The following is a 16,713-nucleotide window of genomic DNA, read 5'->3' on the forward strand; positions in this document are numbered from 1 at the left end:
CATTTCTAAATAGGTTTAAGCCAAGGATCATGGTGTATATCTGTAATTCCAGCATTTAGGAGGCTGAGGCAGGATTGCTGCAAGTTCAAGGTCAGTTTTGGCTTTATATTAAGTGCAGAGTCATTTCAGGCTATGTGGCAAGACCCTGGCTCAAAACAAAAACAGTCTTAAGTATATTGAAACTTATCCGTTTTCCTAATATTAGCCTTTGAAGTTTTTTTTAAAAAGTTTATCACGTTGCTGCATAAATTCCTGTTTCATTCTAACAATTTGGGATGCTAGGAGGGAATAATAGCTTTAAAAAAAATCAAAGCTTGGGGGTGGAGAGTTCGCTTTGTGGTTAAGAGCACTTGGCTGCTCTTTCAGAGGACGGGAAGTTAGGCTTCCAGCACTTACAACCGCTTGCAGCATCAGGGTATCTGATCCCTTCTTCTGGGTTCCATGCATGCACATACATACCTGTATGCACTCCCTCATAAAATATAAGTAAATGATCTTTGAAAAGGGTAACTACTCTTTGGCTCTTTGGTGTCAAGTCATTTATCTGAAGGACAATTACCATCTACTTTTAACACTAAAAAATGTTACTTAAATTTTGGCAATACTTAAATATCCACACATAGGGAAATACACAGCGTCCTCAGAATAGCATGCTCCTCGTGAGCGGTTTAAAACTTGTATACGAAAAACAAAAAACAAACAAACAAACAAACAAAAACGGTTGTAAAACCTTTCTGATACGATGGTCCAGACAAAACTCTTTGGAATAACTGTACGTTTGAAAGAAGGCTAGATACAAAAAGAAAGTGCTAAACTGTCTCTCAGTTCCACACAGACTCTGAGCCTGAACGTACTCGCAGAAAGTATTGGTGAGTCCCCTGGATCGTACTTAATACTTCAAAGCTGTCTTCAATCCCCCACTCCATCAAAAGGAGGGTTCTTCTGGCTATTGCAAACACCTGCTCGCACCTTCTCGCCGCCGTCTCCGCGATCGCCCGCGGGAGGGCGCTGTAGCGCCGGCTAGCCGTGGCCGCCGAGCAGCGGACGGGGGCGGGGACCGAGGCCGCCGACGTCGACGCCGGCGTGGGCGCGCGCGGTGCACGCTGGTAGCTGTCACTAGGCCCTCGGCTGGCGGCCTGCGAGCGGCTGCCGCGGTTGCCAAGAGAGCGGTGCCAGCGGGGAGCGGCAGAGCCCGTGGCAGGTAACAGCGTCCCCGCCCCCGGCGCGGTCGCGCCGCGAGACGCGGCACCGTTCGGGCTGGCGTCTCCCGGGCTGGCCTGCGGTGGTAGCGTCGGGGTGTCACCGCCCGGCCCCCACCTGAGCCCTCCTCGGGGATGGAAACGGGGCCCTGACCGGGGCGGGCGGTGGGACCCGGGCCCTGTCGGTCCGCGGCCTTCGGTGGGCAGAGCCGGCGCGGGGCTAAGGGAGGGTGTCACCTGGGCGCGGGTGCCCGGCGCCTTTGTTGGAGGCTTCCTGGCACCCCGTTGCCTCGCCAGCCCGGTGGGTCCCTTTTAGGATTGAGGCGACGCGGAGGCCCGCTGATGTGCAGGTGCAGAAGGTTAGGAAGCAGAGCCAAGTTCACCAAGAGGAAGTTGAGCTAGCACACGGAAGTTGTTAACAGTCCTCACCTTTGATTTCCAGGGCTTTGAAAGTTGCACCAAAACCCTACTTACCTGGTTCCCTCCTCCTCATCCTGTTGAGGAGGGAATAGCACGCAACTATACTTTCTCCTCACTAAGCAAATTGCGTTTTGTTAATTCTTACGTTCTGTGGAATTGAAGCAAAGTCAGATTTAGAGATTGTAGTCAAAACACATTTTTTATTTAATCAGAAAAATACAGGAATCTCCCTCACTTAGTAACTCCGAGCTGTGGAGTCAAAACTTTAAATTCAGGTGGTGATAGCCCCATATGTAGGTGGTAAGGTCTTGTCATTTTGAGGTTAGTTGTATGTGTTCGCGTTAGTATGACCTTTTGTTAGTATCATAGGCCGTCGCTCTGTGCTAACTCACCTGATCATCAACCCCTTGATTCGTTGAGCTGACGGAAATTCTAGGTAAATTATAGCCCAGGTAGTCTAAACTCCTTGTTGTAGTTAAACTTTGTCATTTCCTCGGAACTGCTAAAAAAGGAATCTCCAGGTGTGCCTCCTTAGAGGACCGAATTTTTTTTTTTTTGTTTTACATTTTACTTTATTATGTATTCTTTGAAAATTTAACACACGCGTCTAATGAATTTTTCTTAGACATCATCCCATTCTCCATTTCAATTTCTTCCACCTGCCCCTGGTCCAGGGCAAATTCGTATCTTCTTTTTGCTTATTACCCACTGAGTATAATTAGGGCTGCAAACTCTCTTCTAAATCCCTCTTCTGTATAGTCACAGCTTAGTGTGATGCTCATCCCTCATGGTGGGCCTGGAACCTCACAACCAGCCAAAGGGTAGAGAATAAATGACTATGGAGAATTCATTCCAAAAATGACATTGCTCTCATACTATCATACTCTCCCAGAAAGGCTCAGGAACCATCACTGGAGAAGGCCAGAAACACTATAATAGCCACAGGTCAGGGAGAGGACCCAATTTTTAATTAAGAATTAAAAACGCTGAAGGAAACACAGACCAAAAAGTTGGCACTGTGACCCAAATGTTAAGCTTAAATTAATTGCTTTACCCTCTGTTGTGAAGAGCCCTACTTTGTAATTTCGATAGAAGAAACAACTATAGCCTGGGGATTGAGAGCTAAGTTCAAAGTTCTGGCTCTGCTGCTAACTGGGTGTGATCTCTCTAGTCCTCAGCTACTGTGTGTGTTCTGGTGTCTGGTTTTGTTGTTTTGTTTCAGTGGTACTTCAGGGGAAACCAGGACCTTGTGCATGCTCAGTAAGATTCAACCACAAGCCTGTGCTCCTAACCCATTGTAAACTTTTTTCTTGGGGTGCTGGGACTGAATGAAGCCTAAGGCCTTGCACATATACAGCCTCAGGAAATTTGAAGAGATCAGGGTTCTCCAAATTGCTATTTCCCCTCAAGACTTATTAAAGCAATAGTTTACTTCCCCTAAACAGTGTTCCAGGTCTGTGGCAACACACTAGATTTAACCAGGTTTAACTTTCCTTTTCAGTACTGGAGATCAAACCTGGGGTATTTCTAGTACAAGGCAAACACTCTACCACCGAGCCACACCTCCATCCCCCAAGTTTAACTTTGGTTTGCTTATGAAGGCAGCTCCTCAAAGACTTTATGCTATGCTTGCATGCATATAATTTCCAAAGGAAGGTTCAAATAGCATTTCCCAGATTTAGCTAACCAGAGTGCCCATTTTCTGATGCAGGCTTATGGTAGAATGCTTACCAAGCATGCACGAGGCCCCAGGTTTCATTCCCAGTACTGTTACAATCTCCTAGAATAAAATAACACATGATACTAATTTCAGAATCACTGTGATAGAGTCGGCTTCCGAGTGGAAAATGCCATGTATTGGCCCCTTGTTGCTATCTAAGGTGAATCTTGAACATGAAGATCTAGTGAGACCTCACTGGTATAACAAAAGAAATTAAGTATCCTTAGTAAGGAAAGGTTAATACTGAGGATACATGCATCGCTTTTGGTCCTAATGCTTTCATGTATAGAAGGATACCTTTTTTCCAGTCTCTTGATGCTTTGCTTCAGTTCATATTTTGGCTTGATTTTTGTGATTATTATTGAATGTAGAATGGCCCTTTAAAGTTCCAACAAGTAAAGACTTGTTGATAATGGTCTTACATTCACTACACTGACTTCTCCTCCTAGTTAGGCATCTCAAAACAATGAAATATGAAAGCTATATAAAATGTATTCGGTGCTTAATGATTTTAAAACCTCAGATAATTGAGACCTAAAGGTCAAAAAAGTCTGATAGTACTATTTTTTGACTGTTTGGAACAGTATCTAAATGTTGAAAATTAAATCCCTTGGCTAAAGTATCCCTGGGCATTTTGTCACCTTCAGGAAGTAACTGACAATCAGGGAGAAAAGACTTAGATCACAGTGGCTGTCCCTGTCCTTTGCTCTGTTGCTTCTCGGCCTCTGGCCAGGTAAAATGGCATGACAGAAGCTATTAACCTCATGGTGGCCAAAAAAGAAGGGAACTTGGCAAAATTCAGCCCATCCCTGCCATACTCCTCCTCAAGCCCAACCTACTTCCTCTTTGCTTCACCTCTTGAAGTTCCCAAACACACACCCACTCCTCCTCACTCCCTGCAAATGGCAGCAGTAGCTGGGGACCACGCCTTTCGGAAGATGTCGCTAATATTCAGCCTCAAAGATATCCTGTTTCCTTTATCACTTTGGATAAGTGCTATTAATGCACACCTTAGTTAGGGAGTTTAGTATAGATTAAGCCTCAGGTCTCCTGCTTGCTCCCAAGGTCACTGGCACTTTCCCGATCTCTTTTTATTTTTTATTTTTTTTTATTATTAACTTGAGTATTTCTTATGTACATTTGGCAAACATCCCCTTCCCTACCCCTTCCTTATGGGTGTTCCCAACCTCCCCATTGCCGCCCTCCCCCGACAGTCTAGTTCACTGGGGGTTCAGTCTTGGGACCCAGGCCTCTTGCTCTTACTAGGATATTCATTGCTACCTAAGGTCACACAGTCCATGTATAGTCTTTAGGTAGTGGCTTAGTCCCTGGAAGCTCTGGTTGCTTGGCATTGTTGTACAAATCTCAAGCCCCTTCAAGCTCTTCAGTTCATTCTCTGATTCCTTGGGGACCCGTTCTCAGTTCAGTGGTTTGCTGCTGGCAATTTGCTGTATGTCTCTCAGGTTGATCTACATCCGGCTCCTGGGTCTGCAGCTTCATCCATCTTGTCTAATTGGGTGGCTCTGGGCCAAAGATATCTCTGAATGGGTGTTCCTTTCTCTGTTTTAATCTTTGCCTCTCTCTTCCCTGCCAAGGTATTTGGATTCCCCTTTTAAAGAAGGTGAAGCCTTCACATTTTGATCATCCATCTTGAGTTTCATTTGTTCTAGGCCACTAGGGTAATTCAGGCATTTGGGCTAATAGCCACTTATCAGTGAGTGCATATAGTATAGATTATTTAATTTATTTGTTTTTCAAGACTGGGTTTCTCTGTGTAGTCCTGGCTGTCCTGGAACTCACTCTATAATACAGGATGGCCTTGAACTCAGAGATCTGATTGCCTATATTCCAGGGCACTGCATACCACCACACCCTGCTTAGAATATTTAATTCCAATAGATAAGCTTTAAATAAGGTAAATTTGACCTCTGAAATAAAACTCTGTAGTAAATATGTAAAGCTAATGTTTTTAGTAGCTCAAAGTTTTTATTGGCAGTTTATTGTAGGAAAATACCGTTTTGAATCACGTTTCTAAACTGATTTCTCTTTTTCCTTGGTGTTATTTACATCTTTATAAGCCGAGTAAGCCTTCTATGTCAGCGACTTTACATTTACAAATCAAAGATACTATCAAATTTCTTTTTTTTTAATTTATTTATTTATTATCATATATAAATACATTGTAGCTGTCTTCAGACACACCAGAAGAGTGCGTCGGATCTCATTACAGATGGTTGTGAGCCACCATGTGGTTGCTGGGATTTGAACTCACGACCTCTGGAAGAGCAGTCAGTGCTCTTAACCACCGAGCCATCTCTCCAGCCCCTATCAAATTTCTTAAAGAAAAATTTTCATGCAGTAATATACATCTATTTAATAATACATTAGTAATGATGCTATAGATTTAACAAATCTATAACCCGTGTAGCTCTTCCTTTATGCTTGTCTGAATTCTGTCTTTCAAGTCCTACCTGAGTACCACTTCATTTTCAGTAATCTCCTCTTCTGCTTTGTCAAAATCCTTTGTCCCTCTGATGGCTAAGTAGATGAATACATGTACATCACAAATGTCTTGATCAAATAATGATTTAATGCAGCATTAAAAAATGTTTCCCATTCACCATATATACAAAGTAGTTTCCTGTATAAAACATTTGTGTATTAGTGTGATTATTTTTCCAAAAAGACTTCAGATACACTTTAGTTAACAGTTGATGACTCTTGTTATAAACAGAAAGCAGACATGAGTAAAAAAATAAATAAATAAAACAGTCCTGCTGAGAGCTTCTAGCTAGAAATACATGCTCCCTGAATAAGCCTGAGAATAGCCAGAATTCCAGTGTCATTCTCAGGGCCATCCTGGCACAGGGTAAGACTTTCTTCTTGGTGTAGTTGGAGGGATTGGAAGAGAATGAATGAACAGAGAGAGATACCTTCCTCACCCTAATGCAGTTACCCTCCCTAGTCCAAAAAGAGTTCATGAAGTCATCTGTCTGGTGGTTGGTGGTCCAAAGTTCCATTAAGTATTTAGTTAATCAAAAATTTGAACTTCTTTTGAAGTCTTATCTGTAGGGAACTTGGGGAATGGCTTTATTAAAATTTCAAAATGTTAGAGCATCCTTTTAAAATACAACTCAAAAATTGGGCCATGGTGATGAACACCTTTAATCCCAGTACTTAGGAGGCAGAGGCAGGCAGATCTGTGAGTTGGAAGCCAGCCTGGTCTACAAAATGAGTTCCAGGACAGCTAGGGCTGTAACAAAAAGAACCCTTAGAAAAACATAGAAAAAACAAAACAAAACAAAAACCCAAACAAGCAAAAAACTGATAGACAACAACTAAAGACCTAAAAGCTCGTAAATACAATACAAAGAAGAAAACTTAATTGATCATTACTGAACCAGCCTATTTTTCAGAACTGTCTTAACTAGTCAGAACTAATATCACATTTAGAATAAAAAGCTAGAACTGCATTTTTAGTAGGATAAGTCATCTTTAAACTAAACCTTCTAAAAGGAAGAAAACCAAAATCCTAGAAGCAAGAGCTGACTGTTAAGCAAGTGATCTATCTAGAGGAATAAAATATACACTTTTTAAAAATAACTCTTTATATGCACTTTTAAGCTGAACTTCCTGAGGGAAGGAGTCTGAGAGAATAGATAAGGTGATGGGCTTAAAGAACAACTCGTTCCTCCTCAGCTCCTCTCTTACCACTTCAAGGTCATACGGCCAATTATTCATTTCTGCACATTCCATTTTCCTCTGTTGTAATGAGAAGTGCTTCTGTCATTTCTACCCCCTTTCCCCTGGTATAATGAGAAATGCCCTGTCTTTTGGAAGGACATTCATTCATAGGAACTGGCATGAAAATGGATTCTATGTTCTTTTGCTTGGACATTTTTCTGTCTCAGGTGGCTGTGAGAATTTATAGACATGTATCTACATTTTGAGCCAGAAGTTGGCTGTTGTTTTGTGTTCAGGGGCAAAAAGCCTACTGTTTAGTTAGATTGGGGTTCCTATTTTCAAAACAAACAAAAAACAAAAACCGTCATGGTGAGGAGCTCTCTGCACTCACAGTGATTTGCTACTCAGCTAGATATTCGATTGCTGTTAGTTTGAGGGTGGGGATGCAGCCTCATACTGGATTTAGAAACCGGCTGCTTAATCTGTGTCCTTAGAAAGACTGGACCCCTAAGAAGTGGTCTCTTCATTGTTCGTCTCCTAAAACATAAAACAGCGGAATAGGTGCCACAGATGAGCTGTCATTGAATGACAGCTGACAATCACAATGACTAGAAATGAACAGCAGTCTTAGTGCTTTGAATCAAGAAAGTGTGTTTCCTCATTTTCAGTTACTTTTGGTTGTGATCTATAATGTTGAAAAAGAAAAATGTCAGCTGCTTAAAATCTTTTCAATATGCTACTTTATAAAACTTCAGATAAATTTTCTAGAATATTTTGTATGCCACAAATACCATCCCAGATGACTAATTATCCATTTTTTTAAAAGACAGAACTGGCACAGTGACTTTTCCAAATACTCTAACAGATATCTTACCATGTGGAACTTTTTATATTTTTTCCTGAAGAGTATTTTCTTAAGAAGATAACGAAGTATAGTACTTGCTTTACAGCTACTCTGTCATTTTGGCAATCATATTTCAGTGACTTACTTACTGTGAACAAGGGCATCATCAATTGGAAACTCAGCTTTGAGCCTGAATGGGATTCTAGCATCATAATTACTTTACAGCATCAGAGGCCTCAAAGTGCCTTCTCCAGGCACTTCTGCACTTTCTTGATGCAGTTAATTTTTTTAAAGATTTTATTTATTCATTTTATATATGACAAATACACTGTCACTGTCTTCAGACACACCAGAAAAGGGCATCAGATCTCGTTACAGATGGTTGTGAGCCACCATGTGGTTGCTGGGATTTGAACTCACGACCTCTGGAAGAGCAGTCAGTGCTCTTAACCGCTGAGCCATCTCTCCAGCCCCGATGCAGTTAATTTAATGTGATCTGATAACCACTATACTATGTCTTTTAGAATACAGAATCTATGCCTCCCTTTCTTTTAATTTTTTTATTAGCTATATTTGTTTTTTTTTTTTTTTTTTTTTTTTTTTTTTTTTTTTTTTGAGCTGGGGACCGAACCCAGGGCCTTGCGCTTGCTGAGCAAGCACTCTACCACTGAGCTAAATCCTCAACCCCTATATTTCTTTACTTACACTTCAAATGTTGTTCCCCTTCCAAGTTTCCTGTCTATAATCCTCCATCCCACTCCCCCATATGGGTATCCCCCCCATACATCTCCCTTACTGCCCCTTCCATATTCTCCTGCACTGGGGGTCCAACCTTGGCAGGACCAAGGGCTTCCCTTTCCCCTGATGCCCCAACAAGGCTATTCTCTGCTACATATGCAGTTGGAGCCCTGGGTCAGTCCATGTATAGTTTTTTGGTAGTGGTTTAGTCCCTGGAAGCTTTGGTTGGTTGGCATTGTTGCTTTTATCAGGTTGCAAGCTCCTTCAACTCTTTCAATCCTTCCTCTAATACCCCCCAAGGGGGTCCTGTTCTCAGTTCAGTAACGGCTACTAGCATTGATTTCTGTATTGGACATGCTCTGGATGTGTCTCTCAGGAGAGATCTATATCCGGTCCCTTTCAGCATGCATTTTCTAGCTTCATCAATCGTATCTAGTTTTGGTGGTTGTATATATATATGTATATGGGCCACATGTGGGGCAGGCTCTGAATGGCCGTTACTTGAGTCGCTGCTCTAAACTTTGCTTCCATATCCCCTCCTATGGATATTTTTTTCCCCTTTTAAGAAGGAGTGGGAGCATCTGCATTTGGTCATCCTTCTTCTTGAGCTTCCTGTGATCTATGGATTGCGTCTTGTATACCCCCCTTTTTAATTTCATTGATCATGCATTTACTTTTATGAATTGAGTACTGAACCTTAGAAGTGACTGATATTCTGGGGATTCATAGTAGATCTGTCAATCTCTGTTGTAGGGCACTTACTAGGAAATAAGACGTTTTACAGTCATCTGCTGTGTCATACTATTATCATGCCTACAGCGTGCAGCAAAGCCAGGAACACCAAACATGTATCTTCTTTGAAAAGCAAAGTGTATTTAGAACTTCCCCTAGTGAGGACTCCTAGTACTGGAGGATATAGAGTCTGAATGGCCATCTTTTATAGCAGCTAGGCAAGGCTTGCAGTCATGGGACTGGGACTGGGCCTACGTTCAGCAGAATTTATACCTTCAAAAAAAGAAAAATGTTAATTGTGAATAAATTCTTCTAGCTAGGTATTGCTGCATGCCAAGTCGAATTGGTTACTTTTCTTACTGCTGTGACCAAATACCTGATGAGAAGGAAGTTAAGGGAGGAAGGGGTCCTGTTGGCTTATGGCTTAAGGGTACAGTCCATCCTAAGTGAGGCAGCTGGTCACGTTGTGTCCACAGAAAGGAAGCAGAGAGATGAATACCGTGTTCGGCTGCTTTCCTCAGCCTTTGCTTTTTAGTCAGTCTAGGACCTCACTCCAGGATGTCACTGGTATGCTGGCTCTTCCCCTCAGAGGAGCCTTTGGTAAGTTCTCACACAGGCAAGGCTTGAAGTACATCTTGTATGTGATTCCAAATCCTGCCAGCTCACAGTGAAATTTAACCATTATCTAAGTCATCTCAAGTTATACTGACTTAAAATACTATATGTCACAATTCAGTAGGGTTTTTTTTTGTTTTCATTTTTTGTTTGTTTGATTGATTCTTTGATTTTTTTTCAAAAATGATAGAGGGCCTTGGCTATGAAGTACTGCCCCCACCTCCACCCCTTGTGGTATTGCAGCTGCCAGTTGGTCAGAGCTGCAAACATCCGGTTTAATTTTGGTGAATCCACTTCTAAGGTAGTTTACTCACAGGACTAACAAGGGTTTTGTTTGGTTGTTTTTGTTTTTGTTTTTGTTTTCTTGCTGTTGGGGAAAGCTCCTCCCTAAGTGAGTCTTCAGCAGTAGTTCTCAACTTTCCTGCTGTCATTAATCCTTTTGTCAAAGACAGTATACGCCAGAATGAGTGATCCAAGAAACATCAAGGTAGGAGCTGCCATATTTTCTAGCCCTGGGCAGAGGTGTAACTAAGTTCACAAGTAGCATTTAAGATACAAATCTTACTCATTTTAATTTTTGTTACTTCCCTCATATTCAACATCCCCATCTGCATTTCTCTTAGGAAAACACACAGTGAACAAAACCAGAACCTTGCATAAGCTAGGCATTGAGCTGTATCTTGAGCCTCTAATTGATATTCTTTAGGGACATTACCTAGTCATTCTTTTTTCAAGTTTTTAAAACATTGTCATAAATAGGAAACACTTGATGTAATTTAAAAACTATACAGCGAAAACTCTTTCCCATCCTTCCTGTCATTCATTTGCCTGGTGTCTATCTGTCTATAGAAGATAGCTTTATTTCTCTGTTAGTTTTAAGAAGTATCATACATACAAATTAATATATACCTGCCTTTCTTGTGTAAGTTACAACTTTGTAAGGACTCCTCCATCTTGTATATATATATATATATATGTATATATCTTGGAAGCATTTTCTAAATCAGTACAAAGAGTTAGTTTATTCTTTATACCAGCTGAGCATGGTAAAAACACTGTGGTCCAGTGTTGATGATGTTTATTGATTATGAACTGTGGTGAAGCGCTCGCTAGAAGCGAATATGAAAGCTAAATTTGTAGATGAGGCTCCTCTGTCATTGGGATTGTGACCCTGGGAGACCAAGGTGATCTCTAAGACAGGAACAATGTACAGTGAGGCCGAGGACAGAAATGAATGAGAGCAGGTGGAAGGTCAGGAAGACTGCTGGTTCTACATAAGATCCGAGACCTGAAGGGTGAATAGGAGCTAACCAGGTACGGTTGGGATTTAATGTTTGACACAAGAAATTCAAAGCTGGTTTTAAAAAAGATGAAAGGGCAACAGTACTCAAAACAGTGTGGTGCTAGGATAAAGACATAGGGACCATGGAATAAAATGGAACATCATGATATAAATCTCATGATAAATGTGTAGTCAAATATTGTTTCATGAAAGTGCCAGGGCCACCCAGCATGTAAAGGGCAATCTCTTCAACAGTTTTTTAGAAAAACTATATCAACACCTTGCAGAAAAATGAAATTTGATCTTCACATCCTCCAAAAGTAATTAAAGACCTAAGCATAAGATATCAGACAAAAATTCATCCTAGGAAAAAGGCATAGAGAAAAGCAATGCGTCTCCGACAACACATCAGAAGCACAGACAGTACACAGTGAGAAAGCAGCCCATGGAGCAGGAGAAAATACGAGTGTAGCGTACATAAATTCAGCTAGACACGTCCTGATTAAAAGGTGGCACAAGCCCGTGAGAAGATATTTCTCTAAAGCTCTCAATGTCCGATACACATGCAAAGAAGCCAGTGTCACAGTGTGAATAAAAGCTGCAGAAATACTACTCTCAGCCCTTAGGGCGGCTCGTTCCAAAGCAAACCCTACACAGAAAATAGTGCTAGTGTATCTGTAGAAGAATTAGAACCCTGTGTGCAGTGGACAGGAACATGAAATGGAAACTAGAATGTTAGTTCCCCAAAGCATTGAACACTGGAGTGGGGAGATAAAGCACTTGCCACACAAGCATAAGAACTGCAGTTTGGTTCTCCAGAACCCACTAAATGCTGGGTGGGTGAGCCTGGTGGACTGCCTGTAAGTCTGCTTGGGAGGCAGAGAGGGATTCCTTCAGAACAACCTGGCCAGCTAGATTAGTGCGCGCGCGCGCACACACACACACACACACACACACACACACACACACACACACACACACACACGATCCTGTATAAACACAAATGCAAACCACACACATAAAGAATTCCATCGGTAGAAACTGAAAGAAACGTCAGAGAAAGATGCTTGCATGCCAGGTTTGTAGCAGCACCATTCAGGAGATGCCTAAATGTGCATTTAACAGTGCGGTCCATGTGATAGAACATTACTCAGACTTAACAAGGAAAGTCTGACCCCTCTACAGTGGAAGTGTTGAGGACATTACACTAGATGAAGCATAGTGAAAAGACAAGCGTTGTGTGGTTTTGCTTATGGGAAGTAGCTGTAGTAGTCAAGTTCGCATAAACAGAAACCGAATGGTGGGTGCCAGGAACAGGGAGGGAGAGGAAATGGGGACTGTCAGTGGGTATAGGGAGTTTTAGGCTTGCAAGGTGAAAGTCAGAGAAGATTCTACAACTTCCTTTACCTATAATTACTGATACAGCTGTCTCTGAGAGGCTCTGCCAGAGCCTGACAAATACAGAGGCGGATGCTTGCAGCCAACCTTTGGACTAAGAACAGGGTCCCCAATGGAGGAGTTAGAGAAAGGAATGAAGGAGCCAAAGGTGTTTGCAACCCCATAGGAAGAACAACAATACCAACCAAGCAGACCCTCCCACCCCACACCCAGAGATTCCAGGGACTAAACCACCAACCAAAGAGTACACATGGAGGGACCCTTGGCTCCAGCCACATATGTAGCAGAGGATGGCCTTGTTGGGTATCAGTGGGAGGAGAGGCCCTTGGTCCTGTGAAGGCTCAATGATGCCCCACTGTAGGGGTATGCTAGGGTGAGGAAGGAGTGAATGGGTGAATGGGGGGGGCACCCTCATAGAAGCAGGGGGGTATGGAATAGAGGGTGTCCAGAGGGGATACCAGGAAAGGAGATAACATTTGAAATATAAATAAAATATCCAATAAAAAAAAGAAAAAATAGACACTCAGTTAATGAGACAGTAAAATTTAGGTTGCTTTACAGCTTTAAAAGATGGCAAGCTTTTAGAGAACAAAGCATATGTACATTCAAAGTACTCTAGTGTGATTTAAACCATGTCGTCAAATAAACAGTGAGCCAAGTCAGGATCCAGTCAAGTAAGGCGCCAGTCAGAGGCATAGTGTTAAGTATCATCTAATAGTAAGGCTCAGGTGACAAAGAGAAGCAGGGTCAGAGCTGGAAAAGACAACAGGGTAGGGAGAAAGTCTTGACCGGTGGGTGTAGCTGATATTTTGCCTTCAGGAAGAGAAGTGCAAACGATAGGATTGAATGTGTGGGTCCCAGTACTAAAAAGACTTGTAACTGAGACTCTGAACCTGTGTCACTTCCCAGGAATTAAATGTCAGAATTCTAGCGGGGCATTTCTTACATGCTAAGAAAACTACGAAGCTTCAAGTGGATTATCAGACTTACCTTTCTGAAATTCCTGAGGGAGTAATGTGCTCTGCTTTTTACTTGTAAAAGTAATTGGCTCTTGGAGTATAATGACAACACAGGAATCTGCTGTAATTTAAATGTAAAACATTCAGGATCTGTGGGTAGAAGTTCACTCTGAAAGATAGGCACATTTGTGAACATTGCTAAAACTGTTCCAAAAGCAAATCCTCCTTATCACCAAAATACACCAGATAGCTGTGAGGTGGGGGACAGTGACACTGTTAACAGTTCTGCTTGCTTCCCAGAGCTTGTGTGAAACTTTTCTCCACATATTCTCCCATTCCCTTGAGTGGACTAATATGTAGACATAAGATATACTCAATTTGGATTTCATTTTCACCTCTAAAGTTACTGATATGCTAATACATTCCTGTATAATATTTCATCCAATCATTGACATGTACAGACATAATTGTATTTGGTCCATGTAGATAATTTAAATTTTATCAATGCATTATTTTAATATTCAGGCTGTCTTTCCTTGTCATCTAAAAATGTCATTTCTTCATACATAAACAGTGTATATACAAAGAAATAAAACATTTCAATACTAGCAAATGGTAAGTCTGAAAAATATGATTGTTTATTTTTCTATTAAAATTAGTTTATACAATATATTTTGATCATATCCTTTCCCAACTCTTCCCAGAGTCTACCCACCACCTAACTTCATGGTCATTATGCACTCTCTTGTGCTTCCTAGCACTCTCCCTCCCTCAAGTGCTAGCTTGCCCTCTCTGTCTCTGTCTCTCTCAAAAACCAAACAAAAAGGAAAACACAAAAAGGGGTGGGGCATGGTGTTGTTAGCTAACCACTTCTAGACATGGGGCCTGCCCCTGAGTGTAGTAGGCATAACCAATAACAGAAATAAGTGGCAATACATAGAAACACACCCTGAGCGGAGACCAGGAAGCCAAAAACAAAGACTAAGGTGAAGTATTACTTAGAGTAAGATGAATGGCTAGAAACGTGGTTGTTGACTTGCTGGCATTTGTGTGGGCTGTCTCCTGGAAGGACTGTGCCATAAGACACTTTTGAGCTGTCTAAACTGTAAATAGAGGAAAATATTGAATGTGAGCAACCTTTCATAAACTTTTGCTATGAGAGAGAACAGAGAAGCTGGTTACCAGCCAGAGAGGGCTTGTAGAAATCCCTCTAGAAGGTGATGAATCTTGACTCTACACTCAGAAATGCATAGATGCTTTTTTCTTTTCTTTTCTTTTTTTTTATGCCCTTGGATCTGGTGCACAGATGTTTAGAACAATAATAATTTTTTTCTTTATTAATTGAGTATTTCTTATTTACATTTTGATTGTTATTCCCTTTCCCAGTTTCCGGGCCAACATCCCCCTAACCCCTCCCCCTCCCCTTCTATATGAGTGTTCCCCTCCCCATCTTCTCCCCATTGCCGCCATCCCCCCAACAATCACGCTCACTGGGGGTTCAGTCTTAGCAGGACCCAGGGCTTCCCTTCCCACTGGTGCTCTTACTAGGATATTCATTGCTATCTATGAGGTTGGAGCCCAGGGTCAGTCCATGTATAGTCTTTGGGTAGTGGCTTAGTCCCTGGAAGCTCTGGTTGGTTGGCATTGTTGTTCATATGGGGTCTTGAGCCCCTTCAAGCTCTTCCAGTTCTTTCTCTGATTCCTTCAACAGGGGGTCCTGTTCTCAGTTCAGTGGTTTGCTGCTGGCATTCGCCTCTGTATTTGACATGTTCTGGCTGTGTCTCTCAGGAGATATCTACATCTGGTTCCTGTTGGCCTGCACTTCTTTACTTCATCCATCTTGTCTAATTGGGTGGCTGTATATGTATGGGCCATATGTGGGGCAGGCTCTTAATGGGTGTTCTTTTCCCTCTGTTTTAATCTTTGCCTCCCTATTCCCTGCCAAGGGTATTTTTGTTCCCCTTTCAAAGGAGTGAAGCATTCGCATTTTGGTCATCTGTCTTGAGTTTCACGTGTTCTGTGCATTTAGGGCAATTCAAGCATTTGGGCTAATAATCACTTATCTGTGAGTGCATACCATGTGTGTTTTTGTGTGATTGGGTTACCTCACTCAGGATGATATTTTCCAGTTCCCTCCATTTGCCTATGAATTTCATAAAGTCATTGTTTTTGATAGCTACTCCATTGTGTAGATGTACCACATTTTGTGTATCCATTCCTCTGTTGAAGAGCATCTGGGTTCTTTCCAGCTTCTGGCTATTATAAATAAGGCTGCAATGAACATAGTGGAGCACTTGTCTTTTTTATATGTTGGGGCATCTTTTGGGTATATGCCCAAGAGAGGTATAGCTGGATCCTCAGGCAGTTCAATGTCCAATTTTCTGAGGAACCTCCAGACTGATTTCCAGAATGGTTGTACCAGTCTGCAATCCCACCAACAATGGAGGAGTGTTCCTCTTTCTCCGCATCCTCGCCAGCATTTGCTGTCACCTGAGTTTTTGATCTTAGCCATTCTCACTGGTGTGAGGTGAAATCTCAGGGTTGTTTTGATTTGCATTTCCCTTATGAGTAAAGATGTTGAACATTTCTTTAGGTGTTTCTCAGCCATTCAGCATTCCTCAGCTGTGAATTCTTTGTTTAGCTCTGAACCCCATTTTTTAATAGGGTTATTTGTCTCCCTAAGGTCTAACTTCTTGAGTTCTTTGTATATTTTAGATATAAGCCCTCTATCTGTTGTAGGATTGGTAAAGATCTTTTCCTAATCCGTGGTTGCTGTTTTGTCCTAACCACAGTGTCCTTTGCCTTACAGAAGCTTTGCAGTTTTATGAGATCCCATTTGTCGATTCTTGATCTTAGAGCATAAGCCATGGGTGTTTTGTTCAGGAAATTTTTTCCAGTGCCCATGTGTTCCAGATGCTTCCCTAGTTTTTCTTCTATTAGTTTGAGTGTGTCTGGTTTGATGTGGAGGTCCTTGATCCACTTGGACTTAAGCTTTGTACAGGGTGATAAGCATGGATCGATCTGCATTCTTCTACATGTTGACCTCCAGTTGAACCAGCACCATTTGCTGAAAATGCTATCTTTTTTCCATTGGATGGTTTTGGCTCCTTTGTCAAAAATCA

At 41.8% G+C, this 16,713-nt stretch overlaps 1 protein-coding gene across 1 annotated transcript in view; it reads left to right on the forward strand.

The window, feature by feature from the left end:
• The first annotated feature begins 1,112 nt into the window (after nucleotides 1–1,112).
• The window catches only part of Dop1a (DOP1 leucine zipper like protein A), a 101,455-nt gene continuing 85,854 nt past the window's right edge, over nucleotides 1,113–16,713 (forward strand). Inside the window, exon 1 of the mRNA XM_032909682.1 lies at nucleotides 1,113–1,201. The gene's annotated coding sequence lies outside the window, so the exon portion shown is untranslated. The remainder of the gene's footprint in view (nucleotides 1,202–16,713) is intronic.

This window comes from Rattus rattus, chromosome 8 (assembly GCF_011064425.1).
Source record: "Rattus rattus isolate New Zealand chromosome 8, Rrattus_CSIRO_v1, whole genome shotgun sequence".
Classification (NCBI taxonomy): domain Eukaryota; kingdom Metazoa; phylum Chordata; class Mammalia; order Rodentia; family Muridae; genus Rattus; species Rattus rattus.